General features: G+C 45.4%; 1 protein-coding gene across 1 annotated transcript in view; it reads right to left on the bottom strand.

The window, feature by feature from the left end:
- VPS41 (VPS41 subunit of HOPS complex) overlaps positions 1-19,920 on the bottom strand; it is a 234,039-nt gene that overhangs the window by 108,417 nt on the left and 105,702 nt on the right. The window lies entirely within an intron of this gene.

Genomic DNA, 19,920 nt, shown 5'->3' with positions numbered 1-19,920 from the left:
TTTTAAATGATCCCTGGCCCAGTGAAAACGCCTGAGCTTGTGGATCTTGCTTAGAAATGGCTTCTTCTTTGCACTGTAGAGTTTCAGCTGGCAACGGCGGATGGCACGGTGGATTGTGTTCACTGACAATGGTTTCTGGAAGTATTCCTGAGCCCATTATGTGATTTCCTTTACAGTAGCATTCCTGTTTGTGGTGCAGTGTCGTTTAAGGGCCCGGAGATCACGGGCATCCAGTATGGTTTTACGGCCTTGACCCTTACGCACAGAGATTGTTCCAGATTCTCTGAATCTTCGGATGATGTTATGCACAGTTGATGATGATAGATGCAAAGTCTTTGCAATTTTTCGCTGGGTAACACCTTTCTGATATTGCTCCACTATCTTTCTGCGCAACATTGTGGGAATTGGTGATCCTCTACCCATCTTGGCTTCTGAGAGACACTGCCACTCTGAGAAGCTCTTTTTATACCCAATCATGTTGTCAATTGACCTAATTAGTGTTAATTGGTCTTCCAGCTCTTCGTTATGCTCAAATTTACTTTTTCCAGCCTCTTATTGCTACTTGTCCCAACTTTTTGGGGATTTGTTGACACCGTGAAAATTTGAATCAACGTATTTTTCGTTTAAAATGATACATTTACTCAGTTTAAACGTTTGATCTGTCATCTACGTTCTATTACAAATAAAATATTGACATTTGCCATCTCCACATCATTGCATTCAGTTTTTATTCACAATTTGTTTAGTGTCCCAACTTTTTTGGAATCCGGTTTGTATAATAATGGGGACTCACTTTCCATCATATATTATAGTGCACTTTTTACAGCATAAAACTAACATAAATATACCTTTAGTTTATGAGTATGCATATTGATGTGGAGTCGTTATTGTATGCTTCAGCAAGACCATCAGTAAGTAGGCCAATGAGGAGGCATAGGGATGTCCTTCTTCCTTTTTATTCACCATAAAAGCCCGCCTTGACGCTCTACACGCTCGGTCGACAGTTGGTAACGGTCTTGTCTGGTTTAGAAAGCCAAGTTTCAAGTACCTAGTAAATTACTGAATTGGAGGGGGTGGGGGGTCTCTCTTAAGGTTCTCATTTTTGACCGACCAGAGTGGAGAATGGTTACAAAGAGAGGTCCACTAATGCTATAAATGGCATAAACTAAGGCTTTCTAGACCTGCACCAGATTTCTCACAGATGCTCAGGCTGATTGATAAATGTGTAGAGATACACATTTGTCTAGTTCTATACCAAGGCTTGTTTTGAGAATTTTACACCAGAATTGTGGTAAAAATTTTGTAGCAAAATGCTGTAGCTTAGACCAAAGCTCATTCTCATGAGGCTCTGCCCCCTTTTCGAGGAAGTCTGAAAAATGTAGACACCCGAGTTGTGGAAATCTGCACAACCCTTCAGACAGCTTGTTACATCCTGCCAGACCTCTCTGCATCCAGAATTGCCAGAAGCTACAGCAAGGCTGTCCGGCATCATTAACTATAATGGAGACTGGCGGAGAACCAGACGCAACCCGGCAAATATGCGCGCAGCGGAATTTGTCCGTCCGATCCTTACCATGTTTGCCTGGTTGCAGCCAGGTCTCTGCAGGTCCACATTATAGTTAATGGGGTCGGACGGCAACACTGTAGCTTACAGCAATGCCGGATACAGGGAGATCTGGCAGGTTGTACCCTGCTAAAACATCCTTCTGGACTTAACAACTGGGGTGTGAAAGTAGCCTAAGTCTGTCTGCTCTGGAGGACTTGTCCTGCATTACACAGATAAGCCATTGACTCAAATGGACAATGTGTAATGCGTCATTTGCCCTATGGCGGTGCTAAATAAAACATTTAATACTTACTGCAAGACTGCTGCGGAACCCCAGAAAGGGGACGTTTGTGATCAGCTTACTAGTAGGGAACCCTTTTAACATGGTAGTAATTGTCCAAAGTGGACAGGAATCAAGTTACTGTAGTGTGAATGTGTGGACGCCAATGTCCATAGAAGCTAGCCCATAAATGTCTATGCTTGAGGGAGACACAGGCACTATCTCACCCCAGTGCTGAATTCACAACTATACTGCTCATCACTGCTCTATAATGTCTTTCAAGCCACTGCTGTTTTTGAGGGTGTGCTACAGTGATAGAGGAGCAGGATCTCCTCTGTGTGATGTATACTGGGAGACATCACAGCAGCTAGTCTCTGTCTTTCATGCCACTGCTGCTTTTAAGGGTGGGCTACAGAGTGATAGAGGAGCAGGATCTCCTCTGGGTGCTGTGTATAGGAGACATCACAGCAGCTAATGTCTGTCCACTAGTTTAGGGAGAACTGACAACGGAAAGTACAGGAAACAAGTCATATAGTGGTCAAATATAGAGTTATCCCTCATCTACACACTCAAGACACCTGAAACGAGTAACCCTTGCCAACATCCTATACGTTCCAACTGTGGAAAATAAATGTGTGAAGTTTTAAAACATCCAGTTGGTTCTTCTACCATGTTCAACCAACAATCTATTGACTTTTACTAATAATAAAGAACAGCAGCAGGAACAATGGCTTATTTTTCTGACTTTCTATGCTATCTTTTTGACCCACTAATGCTCATGCACACACTGTTCATAATAATTACAGAAAGGAAATGTATTTTGCTTGTAGCTTTAAACAGGTCAAGCTAAATCAGTCCATTCCATGGCATGTAATTCCAAAAGCATTTACACACTGACATTTCTAAGTTTCTAAAACATTGTGTATTTCTTCTCTGGTATTTCGAGTCTCTGCGTGCCATAAAATACTTCACCCGCATTGTTCGGAAAACAAGGCACAGGCCGCTCTTAAAGGGACAGCTTGGAAATAAAAAGCCTCAATATGTCAAGAAGTCTGCAAAGTAAAATAACTACAGTGTATTGTTATTTCATTCAACAATTATGGGGGTAAATTTCTAAAAACTGGTCTAAAGAACTGGCTTTGCTGCCCATAGTAACCAATCAGATTCCACCTTTCATTTTTTAGAGCTTCTATCTTTTCAGAATTTAATTTTCGGAACTGAATTACTCATACAGTCGTATATAGACTATAAATTGAGAAAACAGCTTAGGCTACTTTCACACTAGCGTTCGTCGGTCCGCTCGTGAGCTCCGTTTGAAGGAGCTCACGAGCGGACCCGAACGCAGCCGTCCAGCCCTGATGCAGTCTGAATGGAGCGGATCCGCTCAGACTGCATCAGTCTGGCGGCGTTCAGCCTCAGCTCCGCTCGCCTCCGCACGGACAGGCGGACAGCTGAACGCTGCTTGCAGCGTTCGGGTGTCCGCCTGGCCGTGCGGAGGCGTGCGGATCCGTGCAGATCCGTCCAGACTTACAATGTAAGTCAATGGGGACGGATCCGTTTGAAGATGCCACAATATGGCTCAATCTTCAGGCGGATCCGTCCCCCATTGACTTTACATTGAAAGTCTGGACGGATCCGTACGAGGCTATTTTCACACTTAGCTGTTATATGCTAAAAATAATGCAGACGGATCCGTTCTGAACGGAGCCTCCGTCTGCATTATTATGATCGGATCCGTTCAGAACGGATCCGATCGAACGCTAGTGTGAAAGTAGCCTTAATTACACTGAAGATAAACATATCTAAAGTTATGATGTCTTATATTAATCTTACACTAGTAACAGAAATGCTACGTGATATTTTTTCACTCTTATAACTAAAATACTTTATGACAGTACTGAGGAACTCTTTTTATCTGACTTTGTATTTTTGAGGCTATAATACACAAAAACCCAGAGCAATCAATTACACATTCATCACCTTCATTAAAAAAATTTATAAACATATTGGTATATAAAAACTTTTTTATAGCTCTTAGCAAAAATTCAAAGTAGTTTTCCTAACGCTGTATAACTGTCTACTGGACCTGTAAGGAGATCAGATCAATGGTGGTCCAGAAGATATTGTCACTAACTAATGCCCAGAACAAATGGACCTCAGCACCCATGGCTACATGGTGATATTTTCAACATAACTACTAGTAATTGGGTGGGGTAACCTTTCACTAAGGACAATGGTGGAAGCCCTTACTCCTAGATCCCATTAATGGGACCATATGACATAACTGGTTGACATGTCATACAACGCAATGAGGGACTCATTTATCAGAACTACCTTGCAGAAAAAAAAGCTTTGCTGCCCACAACATCAAACAGTACAGCTTTCATTTCTTACTATTTTGGAAAAAGAAAAACTGCAACAATGCCATTACCATTAGTATTGATAAGTGTGGCCTATTTTCTCCTATTCCCTCTTAAACGTAGAATGGCGGCAGTTTATTGAACTCCAAAATGGTGATCACCACAACATAAGAGCTACAGAGTAGTGATGATCGAGCATGCTCGGCCGAACACTAGCACATTGCGGTGTTTTCGGCCGAATATCGCGTGTGCTTGAGCGCCATGCTCGAGTCTCCTCCCCGCAAGTTTGTTGGCTGCTACGCAGCTAATAAACGTGCAGGTAAAAACTGCCACTCACTGTAATGCCGTAGACATGTTGGTTACTGGCAATACAGTGATTGGCTGGCCGGAACGCGTCATCGGGTGCTATAAAGCACCAGATGACACGTAGTTCGGCCAGTCTTAGTCAAGGAGAGCTGTGCTGAGGAAGGGTAAGATAGTGTAGGGAATTGAATTTTATTTTTGGGTTAGGCAGGGTTGGTGTTAGAAATCCAAAAGTCCTTTAAAGGACTATTGTTGTGTCTGGCAGCAATATATATTATAACCGCAAACTGCGCTAAATTGCATGCAATTGTTAGAGACCCAAAAGTCCTTTTAAGGCCTATTGTTGTATCTGGCAGCAATATATATTTTTAGCACAACTTGTAGCTTGCAATTGTTTGGCCTCTGCAGACAGCAATATAATCTGCGATAGCCCGCTTGAAGAGGGAAATGAGGAGATCATGTGCACTGGTGCCCAAACTCTTGAGCATCCACAGTCACGAGAATATGACGGTGGGGAACGGCAATTAGTGTTTCACGAGGTGGACGATGATGATGAGAGACAATTGCCAATAAGTCAACGGCAATTAGTGTCTCAATAGGTTGATGATGAGGATGAGACACAGTTGTCAATAAGTGAGGTTGTTGTTAGGTCAACAAGTCAGGAGGATGACCAAAGAGAGGAAGTAGAAGAGGAGGTGGTGGACAATGAAATCACTGACCCAACCTGGGAAGGTGGCAAGCCGAGTGAGGACAGCAGTACAGATGGGGAGGGATCCGTAGCACCGCAACAGGCTGGAAGAGGCAGTGGGGTGGCAAATTGGAGAAGGCCGGCCACACCAAACAGGCCCACAACTGTTCCCTGGAGCACCCCCTTGCGGCAATCTCCCTTGCCAAGGGCTAGGTGTTCCAAAGTCTGGTGATTTTTAGAGGAAAGTGCGGACGATAAAAGAATTGGCATTTGCAACCTGTGCCGTACCAAAATGAGCAGGAGCGTGAACACTAGCAACCTCACCACCAGCATGATCTGCCACATGGCATCAAAGCACCCTAATAGGTGGGCCGAATGCCTGGGTCCACAATCAGTGTCTGCGGGTCACACCACTGCCTCCTCTTCCCCTGTGTTACATGCTGGCCAATCCTCTGTCATAGATGCAGGCCCGGATGCCTCCCGCCCTGCACCTGGACCTTCGCAAGCACCATCAGCTAGCACATCCACTACTGTGTCCCAGAGCAGCGTACAGATGTCCATACCCGAGGCCTTTGAACGAAAGCACAAATACCCAGCCACCCACCCACAGGCCATAGCACTAAATGCGCACCTTTCCAAATTGCTGGCCCCGGAAATGTTGCCATTTAGGCTTGTGGACACTGATGGCGGCGGCTGTCCCTCGTTACTCAGTGCCCGGCCGCCACTATTTTTCCTTGTGTGCCATCCCCGCCTTACACCAGCATGTGTACCGTAACATCACCCATGCCCTGACCAACACAGTAATTGGGAAGGTCCACTTAATGACTGACACATGGAAAAGTGCTTGTGGCCAGAAAAACGACATTTCCCTGACGGCACACTGGGTGAACGTTGTGGAGGCCGGGAGCGAGTCGTACCTTGGGATGGCACAGGTGCTACCGATGCCAAGGATTGCGGGCCCTACTTCCATCAGGATTTCTGCCACCACCTACATTAGTGGCTGAAACCCCCCTCTTCTCCTCCACCTCCTCCTCTGAATTATCATCTTGCAGCACCAGTCAGCCATCAGTCAGTAGCTGGAAGCAGTGTAGCACTGCAGTGGGGAAGCGGCAACAGGCCGTGCTTAAACTAATATGTTTAGGTGACAAACAGCACACCGCCGCAGAGATGTGGCAGGGTATGATGGACCAGACTGAGCTGTGGCTCTCGCCACTCAACCTAGAACCAGGCATGGTTGTGTCTGAAAATGGCCGTAACTTGGTGGTGGCTTTAGAGCTCGGCCATGCCTAGCCCACATGTTAAACTTAGTGGTTCAGCGGTTTCTCGAAACTTACCCCAATTTGCCTGAACTACTGGTAAGAATCACACTTCTGTGTCTACTGAAACACTCGCTGCTCACAATGAAGGAGGAGCTTTGAATGTGGAAGAGGTAGAAATGGAGGAAGACAGTACACAGGGTGATAGACAGACCCTCCGTTTGTCTTCTCAGTGCAAATTGGATAAGGAGGAGGAGAGGCAGGAGACGGTTGCCTCCGCTACAGAGCGTAGTACTCACAGCAGGTTTATTCCATCTGTTCAGCGTGGATGGGCCGAAGAGGAGGAGGAGATTGAGAGTCATCCTCCTGATGAGGACAGCAAAGTCTTGTCTGTTGGGACTCTGGCACACATTGCTGACTTTATGTTAAGGTGCCTTTCCCGTGACCCTCACGTTATATGCATTTTGGCCAACACCAATTACTGGTTGTTCACCCTTCTCGACCCCCGCTACAAAGAGAACTTCTCATCTCTCATTCCTGTGGTGGAGAGGACGAGCAAAATAGTGCAATACAAGAATGTCCTTGTGGAAAAATTGCTCCCAAAATTTCCAGCTGAAAACGCTGGCAGCAGAGTACGTAGTTCCTTGGGCAACCGAGGAGGGGAGACGAGGGGAACACACAGCAGTTCCAACAGAGGCAAGGCAACACTCTCCAAGGCCTGGGACAGTTTCATGACACCCCGCAAGCAACATCACTCTGATGCGCGGCCTAGTGTCACAAAGAGAGAAAAGATTTGGAAGATGGTGAAGGAGTACATAGCAGACCGTGTCAGCGTCCTCAATAATCCCTCTGTGCCTTACAACTATTGGGTGTCCAAGCTGGACACGTGACACAAACTGGCGCTCTACGCTTTGGAGGAGCTGGCCTGCCCTGCTGCCAGAGTTTTGTCAGAGCAGAAATTTAGTGCTGCTGGGGGCATAATAACTGATAAGCGCATCCGACTGTCAACTGAAAATGTTGACAGGTTGACGCTTATCATAATGAACAAGGCCTGGATTGCGCCTGACTTCTCTACTCCACCAGAGGAAAGCGGCTGAACATAAAGGCATATTAAATGTGGGTTTTATGGTGTATTGAATACACTGTATTCCCATGCACCCCTTCTACCACAAATTAGGGTATATGGTTCAATCTTCCTTTTCTTGTCCTCCTCCTCCTCCATCATATCAACATGCTTATTAGGCTGCCCTCGCTCCTAATGTTTTAAAGTGTCAGCTCAGCAGCAGGCCCTCAACCATAATTTGTTCCATGGTCAGCTCAGCAGCAGGCACTCAACCATATGTTTTTTCCATGGTCAGCTCAGCAGCAGGCCCTCAACCATAATTGTTTCAATGGTCAGCTCAGGAGCAGGCCCTCAACCATAATTTTTTCGATGGTCAGCTCAGCAGCAGACACTCGCCCTTAATGTTTTAGGGTACTTTCACACTAGCGTTTTTCTTTTCCGGCGCGGAGTTCCGTCCTAGGGGCTCAAAGCCGGAAAAGAACTGATCAGATTTATCCTAATGCATTCTGAATGGAGATTAACCCGTTCAGGATGCATCAGGATGTCTTCAGTTCAGTCTTTTTTGACTGATCAGGCTTTTCAGAAAACCGTAGCATGTTGTATTTTTACCTCGGGCCAAAAATCCGGAACACTTTGACTGAACGCCAGATCTGGCCTTTTTCCCATTGACTTGCATTAATGCAGGATCCGTCAAACGGATTGTGTTCCGTCAAACCGGATCCGGCTTTTGCATGTTAAACCTGAAAAAGGTGAAAAAAAGTTAGAGACCATAAATGGCGGATCCGTTTTTTCCAATGCATTTTTTCATTGTGATCAAAATCCTGATCAGGATTCAAATGATCCGGCGGGCAGTTCCGGTGTCGGAATTGAACGCTGGATTCAAACAACGCTAGTGTGAAAGTAGCCTAAATATACAGGAAAGAATGTTTCCTAACAATTTTTCCTCTAAAATCAAATTTTATCTTCGGTTTTGTGCATATTATTGTCAGTCTGTAAAAGTGGCGTACTACTTGGACAACATTGTTCCCAGCAATGACCTGGGAGTTCAAGATGCATCCAGACATCCTCCGCATGCTGTTTCCGAACTATTTCAGTGGTGTTTCCATCAATTTCTGACCTTTTCCTGTGAACCAGACACCCTCCCCTCTTCAGAGCAGGGGGTACCTGGTTTAATGCTTGGGTTCTCCCATTGACTTCCATTGTGCTCGGTAGAGCACCCGAGCCTCCCGAGGTGTTCTACTCGAGCACCTGAGCACTTTTGTGCTCAATCAACACTACTAAAGAGACATTTCTGAACATATTTGTGTGTGCCAGCACTGTGTGTCTCATGTAAATTACTTTATAAGTGATGGTAAGTCATTTCTTTTGTGCTGATCTTGACAGCAATCTCTCACATCAAGGTTTGACTGACATCTTTGCTGGGTACAGTGAATGATATTGTTCGACCCTTTAAATAGGCCTTGAGACATGACTCAAATACTAAATAAGCCAGCACCCCATCTGCAGACGGCTGATTCCAGGTGATTTCCCCTCATCAGTTCAGAGCAGAGAGTACTGGCTTAATTGGTTGAGAGGCCCAAGTCATTTGGGGGTTACTATCAGGGGTCGAGTCGAGGGGGAACGGGTGGGAACGGCGTTCCTGCACTTTTTTCACAGCAGGAACGCCGTTCCCGTTCTGGGCCGGTGTTCTGCCGAAAGTCTATAGCGCATGCGCCGGATCTTGTTAAGTCGGGGACAGTAAGCGCCGCCCAGCAAAGTGAATATTGATGAGCTGGGCGGCGCTTACTGTACCGGACTTCACAAGATGCGGCGCATGCGCCGGGCACTGTTAAGCGCAGCGCTTCAGAGCGGGGACCGCAGAAGCCGCCTAGCAAACTGAATATTCATGAGCTGGGCGGCGCTTCAAAGCGGCAGTTGGGGGAGGCTGGCTGGGCGCAAGAGAGGTGAAACGCCGCCCCTTGGGCAGATTGAAGACCGTTGGAGCAGGTTATAAAACTTAAGTTTACTGTATGTATAATGTGGACAGGGGGGATACTTAGATGATTGTAATACCCATTATAAGACCTGTAATGCCATATATATACCTCAATATGCTTATTGGCCCTGTCAGTGTCCCTTTAAGTCTGCGCACGCGCGGTGTGCGAACTACTGCAGTGGAGGCTGCAGGAATGCTTCGCTGAAGTACGCTTGTGCGCTTGCGCAGCGCACCACGTCACTTCTGCTATAGACTTTCGGCAAGCTATAGAAATCTGGCAGAACACCGGTGTTCTGAGAAAAAACCTTACCCTGAAAGAAAACCTTACCCCACGTGACTTCCGGGGGTGTGTCGGTGGGTGTGCGCCTCTGCGCTTGCGCAGTAGAACGGGCGACCAGGAACTTAGTGTAGTCAAGATACAGTGCGCGCCGATTCCTGGGTGCGCGCGAGAATACCGCTCGTGCACCCAGCTACGCATGCGCCGTTCGGGTTAATGAGATTTCACAGTCTGTTTCGACATGTAAAAAATCTCCTTACCCTGACACTGCGCACGCGTGGATTTTCCACAGTACACAGCGCTCATTAGATTATATTAATTGCTGGCTGGCTTCTAGCAGGGGGGGTGGTTGCAGCATATTGGGGGGCAATGATTAAAACATGTGGGGTGTGCAGCATTTTGGGGGACAGGGGGCAATGATTAATACAGGTGGGGTGTGCAGCGTATTGGGGGGCATTTCTACAGGTGGTGTGTGCAGCATATTGGGGGGCATTTCTACAGGCGGTGTGTGCAGCGTATTGGGGGGCATTTCTACAGGCGGTGTGTGCAGCATATTGGAGGGGCATTTCTACAGGCAAAAATATTGTTTCCTATTATCCTCCTCTAAAACCTAGGTGCGTCTTATGGGCCGGTGCATCTTATAGGGCGAAAAATACGGTACTTGCTTGCTCCTCCTCCCAACCTCCCCTGCCCTTTGCGTACGCCGCGCACCGTGACGTCACGCGGAGGCATTTGGGTGAGTTCCCACACTTTTTTTTCCAGGACTTGACCCCTGGTTACTATCTCTCCTTGGGGAGAGCGATTTAATCGGCATGAGAAGGCTTATAGATCATACATACATCCCCTGGAATTCTAGGAAGAAAGGGAGCTCTTAACAAGCTCTACCTCCAATTAAGCAAATATTCTCTGCTCTGCACTGATGAGGAGCAATCACCCTGAAACAGCTGTCTGCAGATGAGGTGCTGGCTTATTTATTATCCAAGTCCTGTCTCAAGGCCTAGTTAAAGGGTCGAACATTGACTTATAGGATAGCTGCCTTACATCTTTTGGCACTAGGGGCAGAGCTTGTTAGGAGCTCATTTATATCCCTTTCTTCCCAGAATTCCAGAGAAGCATGTATGGCCTATAAGCCACCTCACTCCAATTAAAGGGGTTGTCCAGGATTGGGGACATTGGTCTAATAGTACTAGACTGCCTTACACATTACAAATATGCATGTACTACCATTTGCACATATTTCTCAAGTCTCGTTTTCATCAAGTAAATTCTTGGCCGAAAGTGACAGTTTTCTTGTTCTCAGTGATGTACCGGGTCCCTTGCAGGCGAGCAAAGCCTTCTCTTCCGCTGCTCAGGGAGCCTGGTGACATCACTGGCAGCCTAAGTAATTATGCAGAGTGGATAGAGGGGCGGTAACTAGGCCGGCCGACATCACACTAAGCCCCGCCCCTCCTGTCCGGTGACGTCACCGAGCATGGAGCGTTATAATGAATGGAGGCAGATCACTATGCTAGTTAGCATTAAAAACTCCTCCCATGTCATGTGCATGATTCATGAATATGTATGAGGGGGGCGGGTGCAGGAACGCAATGTTAGAATGTAGAATTCGGGAGATGCCGCTCTGCGCTGGGATCCACAGTGCAGTGCGGCAGGAAGTGATCGCACAGATAAATAGATATGTAAACAATCTGTTGGGGACTGTAGGAGCCATGCTGCAGTATAAAAGCTACCTAAAAACATCTGGGGAACATAGACTCGGCTAGGAACAGTGAGTAAGCTGTTTTAAAAAAAAAGAAGTTTGATCCCGGACAACCCCTTTAAGGCGCTCTGTCCAAGGAGAGATAGTCACCCTCAAATTGGAGGATACTTTCTTGCTGGAGAAACACCTAGAAGCAAGGGTGTAGCCATAGTGGAAGCAAGGGAAGTGGCTGTCACGGGGCCCGAAGTCAGAAGGAACTCCTCCAGTCTGGTAGGAGGACTAAAAGATTTATTGTCAGGGCCCCTGCAATAGCATTATAAAATTACATTACATACAGTGACATTACAAAGAATATGTGTGTAGGAAACGGATGGAGCGGCTGCCAGGAGTGGTCTTGACTAGCTGCATGAGTGTGGGTTAGTTCTAGTTATGCAACTGCCTGGCAGATATGCATATGGCACAGGCGATTGTATAACAGCAGTTTGGTGAGGGAAGGAAGGGGGGGTCAAACTTGCCAACAAGGGCACTTGAAAGCTCTTTTCACACAGTGGGGCAGATTTACTAATAGTGTTGTACTTTGCACTTTATAAAAATACAAATCACAGTTTTAACAAGACAAAATTGGCTATTTGGTGGCACAGACCTTAGAAAATTTGCTGTATCATAAATCCTGCTCCACATTTATGCTATTTTAACATGTATGCTCCAAAAATCTGTTGAGTCTAAGTTTATTCCACCTACAAGTTGGTGTACTTTCACTCCAAAATATGTGATAAAATTCTGGCACATTTTTGGTGCACTGAGCTGCATTTAGGCCACGCCCCTTTGCCAGCAAAGTCACGCCCCTTTCATGTGAATCCCCGCCCCTTGACGGACGAGGAGTAAAATGCTTAGAAAAGAGTGTAAAACGGTTAGTAAATGTGATGCAAAGCACCTGGTGCATTTTTATAGATCACTAGAGATGGCTGGTCAGAAGCTGAGAGAGATTCCATCTGCCCACTGGCCTCCAGCCATGTACTGCGTGTGCGCCAAACACACTGCAAGACTCCAGGGCGTGAGTACGTCCACACATAAAAGTATAAAGAGAATAAGATGAAGGAGTGGGGATTCCAGACCACTTCCTGGGCCCTGCAGGGATAACGGGGGCTGGTAATGGCCATCTATAGAGGGTTCGGCTGACTAGCATTCATTTATTGCTGGTATATGATGCCTAATGCTGTAAACGCTTGTAAAGTAAACTGCCCTTGGACAAGGTTACATGCTGATTTAAGATCCTACTTATCTTGTCATCTTCTTTCTTATGCCACATTTACACACCTCACTATAAGCTGTATTTTATCTCACTTGATTTCAGAGTTTTAACATATTTTCCTGTTTTCTTTAAGATATGAGTTTTGCTTAACACATATAATTTAAGATCTTTTCGCCTGGTTCCTCTTGTCAAACACCCTAAGCCACGAACCATATGTTACATTTCAGGCACTTCATCAACACTAGGTACAAAGAATAGATTTATCAACGTTTTAAGCCAGGTTTGAAGTGGTATGATTTACAGTGGCGTTGGAAATATCCTATTATATTTAATGTAAAACCAATTTTACACAAGCGCATATATATGGATGACAGATTGCTGAAAGTAATACAACACAACACAAACAGCACACATATAAGAATAGATTGCATGAGCTCAGGTACAACACTCCATTAACAAAAATGGCAGAGAAACAATTAACAGAGGTCATTTAAAGAGGTTCTCTGGGAATTTCAGGTTGGTGGCCTATCCTCCACCAGAACTATACAGGTCCATCCTTTAACTTTAAAAAGAGCATCCATGCAGTAACCAGCTCCAAATATTGTCAGAATTTATTTTTTTTTTCAGTCAAAAATCTATATATTATAGAGAACTGGGTCTCATAAATGAAATTGGGGGTGACATGGACAGAATATTTAGAATAGTTAAAGGGGTTATCAATCCTAAAAAAAGCCCCCCCAATACTGAATATACTTACCCAGGTGCCCGCTCCCTGCGCCGCTCCTAGTCCCCGCACCACCGCTGCTGCTTTTCCCCGTGCACAGATGAAAACATACGGTGTCTGGAGGGGGAACAGCCAATGGCAGGCGGTGAAGTGGATGAGCCTCCCTCGAGTCACCCGCGATGCTAGGGAGGTTCATCCCAGTCTGCCATTGGCTGCCCCCTTCCCCGACACCAGAACAGCAGTGGCGGTCAGGAGCGGTGCAGGGAGTGGGGACCCGGGTATATATATTTAGATTGGGGGGCCCCGGCATATGGGGGGGCTTTTTTTAAGATTGGATAACTGCTTTAAAGGGGTCGTTTTAAAACCGCCAAGACTGCTTTAGAAAAACAGTAGTAATACTACATCACCATTCCCTTTGCAGCTCCAGCTCTGTCACTTGCCAGTTTCTATTTCCTGCTCTGGTGGAGGACATGTGGCCACTGCAGCCAATCAACGTTCGTAGGGAGCCACCATAGCAACCCGTTATTGTCTGTAGAATTACATGTCCTTGTTGCAAGAGACCAGGAAGTAGAAACCTGTGGTAGACCTAGGAACCTGGGAATGGGAGCGTCGGGGAAATGGTGATGAATTATTTCAGTTTTTATTCTTTTTTAAAGCATTCTTGATAAAGAAATTTGAAAATTAGTCTGGAACCCCATTTTAACAAGGAAAAATTAAAATTGAATGCTGCCAATATAAGAATCCCAAATAATAAAACTAAAGAAATGAAGTACAGTCCTCAAGATACAATGGCCTCAGGATACAATATTTTCAACATACAATGGTCTTTTCTGACCCATCGTAAGTTGAATCTAGACTCAACAAACAATGTCTCAGACTCAGATCCACCCAATCAAGGTCATTTCTCTGGTGAAATAACTGTATTAGTTGCTAGTTAGCAGCTATTCCTGACTTCTATATAAGGACTCGTTTTATATGAATTAGGCTACTTTCACACTGGCATTTTGACTTTCCGTTTGTGAGATCCAGGGCTCTCACAAGCGGTCCAAAACGGATCAGTTTTGCCGTAATGCATTCTGAATGGATAAGGATCCGCTCAGAATGCATCAGTTTGGCTCAGTTTGCCTCCATTCCGCTCTGGATGAAGCGGAGGCAAATGGATCCGTCCTGACACACAATGTAAGTCAATGGGGATGGATCCGTATTCGCTCGTGTGAAGGCCACTCTCCTGATGCTGGCTTCCTCACTGTGACGTAGTCGGCGCAGGCGCAGTGAGGAATACGGCACCAGGAGCGCATCATTCACTCACTGCACCTGCGCAGAATACAGAAGTGAACGGCGCAGAACTGCGCAGGCGCGGGATTTCATCAGTGATGCTTCGAACCGTGACATCAATCAAGAGGGGTAGGGCAGTCAGAACGGGGGACCTGGGCGGGATAAAGGGCGAGTAGACGGAGCCTCTAGGTGCTGATTCTACGCCCACATAGCACCTAGAGGCTCATTAGCATATTATAAAAGTGCTTATTTTATCAGAACGGCTGCAGGGAGAAATTTAAAAAACACACTGTTATGTAGTGCTGACATTAGCGCATCGTTAATGTCAGTCAGCTACATAACAGTAATTCTGATGGTAGAAACCCTTTAAAGATAATATAAACTGATCCATTCTGAACGGATGCAGGCGGTTGTATTATCTGAACGGAAGTGTTTGTGCAGATCCATGACGGATCCGCACCAAAAAATAAAATACAAAAAAATGTATATACACATAAAAGAAAAAATAAACATATTACAATGGTTTCAACATACAATGGACATCCTCGAACCAATTAATATTGCAACTTGAGGGACCACTGTACTAATGTCCAAGGAAGGTTAAGACATAGTTGGATGGATGTATGACTGGGCAGTTAACTTACAAACTTAGGCCTCTTTCACGCGCGTGAGAAAAATCGGCATGTTTTCTACCCAAACCCAAACTTCTTCACAGAAGTTCGGGCTTGGGATCGGTGTTCTGTAGACTGTATTATTTCCCCTTATAACATGATTATAAAGGGAAAATAATAGCATTCCGAATACAGAATGCATAGTACAATAGCGCTGAAGGGGTTAAAAAAAAAAAAAAAAAAAAAAAATAAAATTTAACTCACCTTAATCCACTTGCTTGCGCAGCCCGGCATCTTTTCTGTCTGTCTTCTGTGCTGTGTGCAGGAAGAGGACCTGTGGTGACGTCACTCCGGTCATCACATGGTCCATCACATGATCTTTTACCATGGTGATGGATCATGTGATGACCGGAGTGACGTCACCACAGGTCCTTTTCCTGCACACAGCACAGGAGACAGACCGAAGAGATGCCGGGCTGCGCGAGCAAGTGGATTAAGGTGAGTTAAAGTATTTGTATTTTTTTTTAACCCCTTCAGTGCTATTGTACTATGCATTCTGTATTCAGAATGCTATTATTTTCCCTTATAACCATGTTATAAGGGAAAATAATAATGATCGGGTCTCCATCCCAATCGTCTCCTAGCAACCGTGCGTGAAAATTGCATCGCATCCACACTGCTTGCGATTTTCACGCAGCCCCATTCACTTCTATGGGGCCTCCGTTGCGTGGAAAACACACAATATAGAGCATGCTGTGATTTTCACGCAACGCACAAGTGATGCGTGAAAATCACTGCTCGTGTGCACAGCCCCATAGAAATGAATGGGTCCTGATTCAGTGCGGATGCAACGCGTTCAACTTACGCATCACATCCGTGCGGAATACTCGCCCGTGTGAAAGGGGCCTTACAGTCTGTTTAGAAAAGATTGTATAAAAAAATTAAAAAGGGAAGAGATGCTGCAGCGGGTCTGCAATACCATAATGCAGCACAGAATACCAGCCCCAGAAAAAGCAGATACCACAGTGCAGCACAAAATACTACATTATCACCATTCTGAAGATGGTGATAGATTTGAATTCAAGAGGGTACCTGCGGCCGTTGGTCAGATGTATAAGCACCTGATGCTCCTAGCATTAATTAATGCTGAGAGTATCTGATCATTATGTACCTGGCCAGCGGCTGTCTGGAGGGCGCGGGCGGCCCCCTGGTCATCCGCCCACTGGGAAATTTCCCTGTAGGGTCTATGGCCAGTCCACTTCTGATCTTAAAGAGTTTGTCCATGTAGTGATAGCCTATTATCATGAGAGTAAAAATGTATACTGGTAAGTGGCTCAACCAAAATCACAGAGGATCGTTGAGGATTTATACAGAGAGACATAAGAGAGTGAATGACACATGCCATCATATGTAAAGATGTAAAGATCATATTTTAAAGTGTTTATGCTGCTATTCTTTTGAGGACATATCTGTACCTTTTTTCGATTTCTTATCTACATATTTCCTAGTCTTATCCAATTTAGAATAAATAGTTTTATTTACTGTCCATTAGTCATTAGTTTTATTCGCTGTCCATTAGTGGTCAGATATAGAGTGCCCCCCACTGCCTATACTGCTTCTACTGTCATGAGAGGCGAAAGGTAGATATTAAAAGGGTTTTCCGAGATTTAAATATCCTCTGGATAGGACTAACACATCATCCGGGATCAGACACCTCGCACCTCCAACGATCAGCTGTTCGGCAAAACCTCCAGCACCGTTAATTGAAGCGCTGCAGTCCACTACAAAATATACAAATCTGTCTGGTCCTGGAGCTGTTGAGGAACAGCTGAGCAGCAGGGGCAGGTTGTTGGACTCCTGCTGATCAGCTACTGCTTGAAAAAGGCTAACACGCAGCCGAAACGTTGCATCCGGAATAAATTCCACTTTTTGCACCTTTTTGGACGTGCTGTCTCCGTTTTTTATTTTTCTGGATATCTACAAGTTGTTCTACTAGGGGCTTTTTACCACCCCTCCTGGAGACGAGCACCCAATACATCATTACCAAGGAGTGCTGTCCACCCATATTTTTTCGCTACTAGTGGCCTATCATGATAGGCCATCACTTAATAGAAGATAGACAGCCCTTTTCCATTTTAACAAATAACAAAAAAGAAAGCATTTAAAGGGAACCTGTCACCGGGATTTTGTGTATAGAGCTGAGGACATGGGTTGCTAGATGGCCACTAGCACATCCACAATACCCAGTCCCCATAGCTCTGTGTGCTTTAATTGTGTTTAAAAAAACCCGATTTGATACATATGCAAATGAGGCACGTAAGAAGCCCGAGGAGCTGTTACTAACATTTCCGGAGCCCAATCACACCCACTGTGAAGGAGCCCAGCACAGCCCCGCATCCTCCGAATCTCCTCCTTGCTCCACGACGTCACAAAGCTAGAGCGCCGTAATCTTGTGATGCGCGAGCTAGTGCATGCACAGTGTTGGCATAGTGTTCCTTCCCTGTGCTGGCATCAGCCTCAGGGAACGAACTGTGTATACGCTAGCTCGCGCATCACAAAATGACGGCGCTCTAGCTTTGTGACGTCGGGGAGCAAGGAGAAGATTCGGAGGATGCGGGCGGTGCTGGGCTCCTTCACAGTGGGCGTGGCTGGGCTTAGGGTCAGAGAATGCTGGACTCATCTCTCAAGCATGGAGGAGACAGGACTCATCTAAGGTTAATTTACATATCTATAAAATGTTGTTTTTTTGACACAATAAAAGCACACAGAGCTATGGGGACTGGATATTGTGGATGTGCTAGCGACGATCTAGCAGCCCATGTGCTCAGCTCTACACCCAAAATACAGGTGAGAGGTTCCCTTTAAAGGATATGGATTTTTGGAGTTTTAATGAAAAATTCTCAACTGTGTCGTTTTCTGCCTGAATGTGTTCATACACAATGTAGGTTGCCCCCTTCAGAGTGAAAGACAGTTGGTTGCTCATTCAGTGGACAAGCTTGTCCTCATACAGAGGCACCGTTTCTGGGCAGCATAGTACTGTTTAGACAGCACGATCTGCTGGCCAAGAATGATATGATAATTTACTTGTCTGCATGGACGGTGCTGGATGCTGACCGCAAAACAGTTCTGTGAAAGATTTAATCTGACGTTGGACTGTTTACAGTCACTATCAGATGCAGATAACAGATGAAAGGTAGATATTAAAAGGGTTTTCCGAGATTTAAATATCCTCTGGATAGGTCCATCAGTATCTGATTGGTGGTGGTCTGACACCCAGGACCCCAGCCGATCAGCTGTTTTAATATCATGAACCTGAACATCATGGTCTTAATCATATCTTCCTAGGTACCCGCATTGTTGAAAAAATTTATGTTTTACGATATACAAATAAGCCCCTTAGAACAGTAAGGGCAGTGTGTGCACTGAAAGCACTTCCATGAGACTCCAGGGCCAGGTGTGAGTGTGTAATCACTGCCTGGCCCTGTCAGTCAGTAGTGGTGGCGCAGCATGACCAACAGTGAGTGGAGCCTTAGGGAGCAATGACATGCAATCGCACCACCCTCGTTGCTCCTAGGTACCCACCTGTATATCACGAAACATCAACTTTCTGAAGAATGCGGCCAACTAGGTAGATGGGACCAAGACCATGCACTTCAACTGTCAAGAACACATATCTCTAGGGAGATGGTTTTATTGCGACGTACAGTGATGACAAAACCCCTTTAACACCATCTTGAGACCCTTTCTAAGAATGAAGAAAAGCTATGACTTCATGACCGACTGAAAGGAACTAAAATTCATCAACATCCGATCCTCCTCACAATATGGTCTTTACAATATAAATTTCTGATTTTTTGAACACTTATTAATAAGGAAGTGTCCAGTGTAAAAAAACTGACCGCCATTCCTTTCCTTTAGTGTTGGTGACACAAAATAAGGCAACCATCCAAACTAAAATATAACCTGGTAACAATGTCATTTCTAAGACACGTACAGTATATAAAAAAATTGCATTTCATTCTACGCCCATGAAACATAATCCTTTTCTTCCAGTATAGAGAAGGACAGATAACGTGTTTAGCAAAACTCTGTACCTGTCTTACCAGCCCCACTGTCTGACAAAGGGCAGTTATGGCACCATTAAATGGGCTATTAGCATGTTTGTCAACTTGGTTAACATGCTAATCGTTGTCCTCCCAGATGAAATGGAAAAGGTATTCCACTGTACAGTGCAAGACAACTGCATCTCTTAAGGTCTCACAGCTGACAATGCATATCAAAGCAAAAGCCAAACCATGAAGAGGAGAGAACTGCCTGTACAGCTCAGGATTGTGTGCAGGCACAGATCTGGAGAAGGGTACAAACAACTTTCTGCTGCCCTGAAAGTTATCAAGAGCACAGTGGTCTCCATAATTCTTAAAGAGGACCTTTCATGGTTTTGTATTAATGGAGATAAATACCTTTACTTGCGGGGTAACCACCGCTGATGCTGCCACCCTGCCTGATTTTTTAAAATATCACTCCTACGCCCCGCTGTGCCCCCTGTAGTTTTCCCGCTCAGTATGCTAATACTGAGCATCGTTACAAGGAGTAGGAGACACCAGGGTTTCTCAA

This window comes from Bufo gargarizans, chromosome 5 (genome assembly GCF_014858855.1).
Source record: "Bufo gargarizans isolate SCDJY-AF-19 chromosome 5, ASM1485885v1, whole genome shotgun sequence".
Lineage (NCBI taxonomy): Eukaryota > Metazoa > Chordata > Amphibia > Anura > Bufonidae > Bufo > Bufo gargarizans.
Note: the sequence above shows the minus strand (reverse complement) of the source record. Positions and strands in the feature narration are given on the sequence as shown.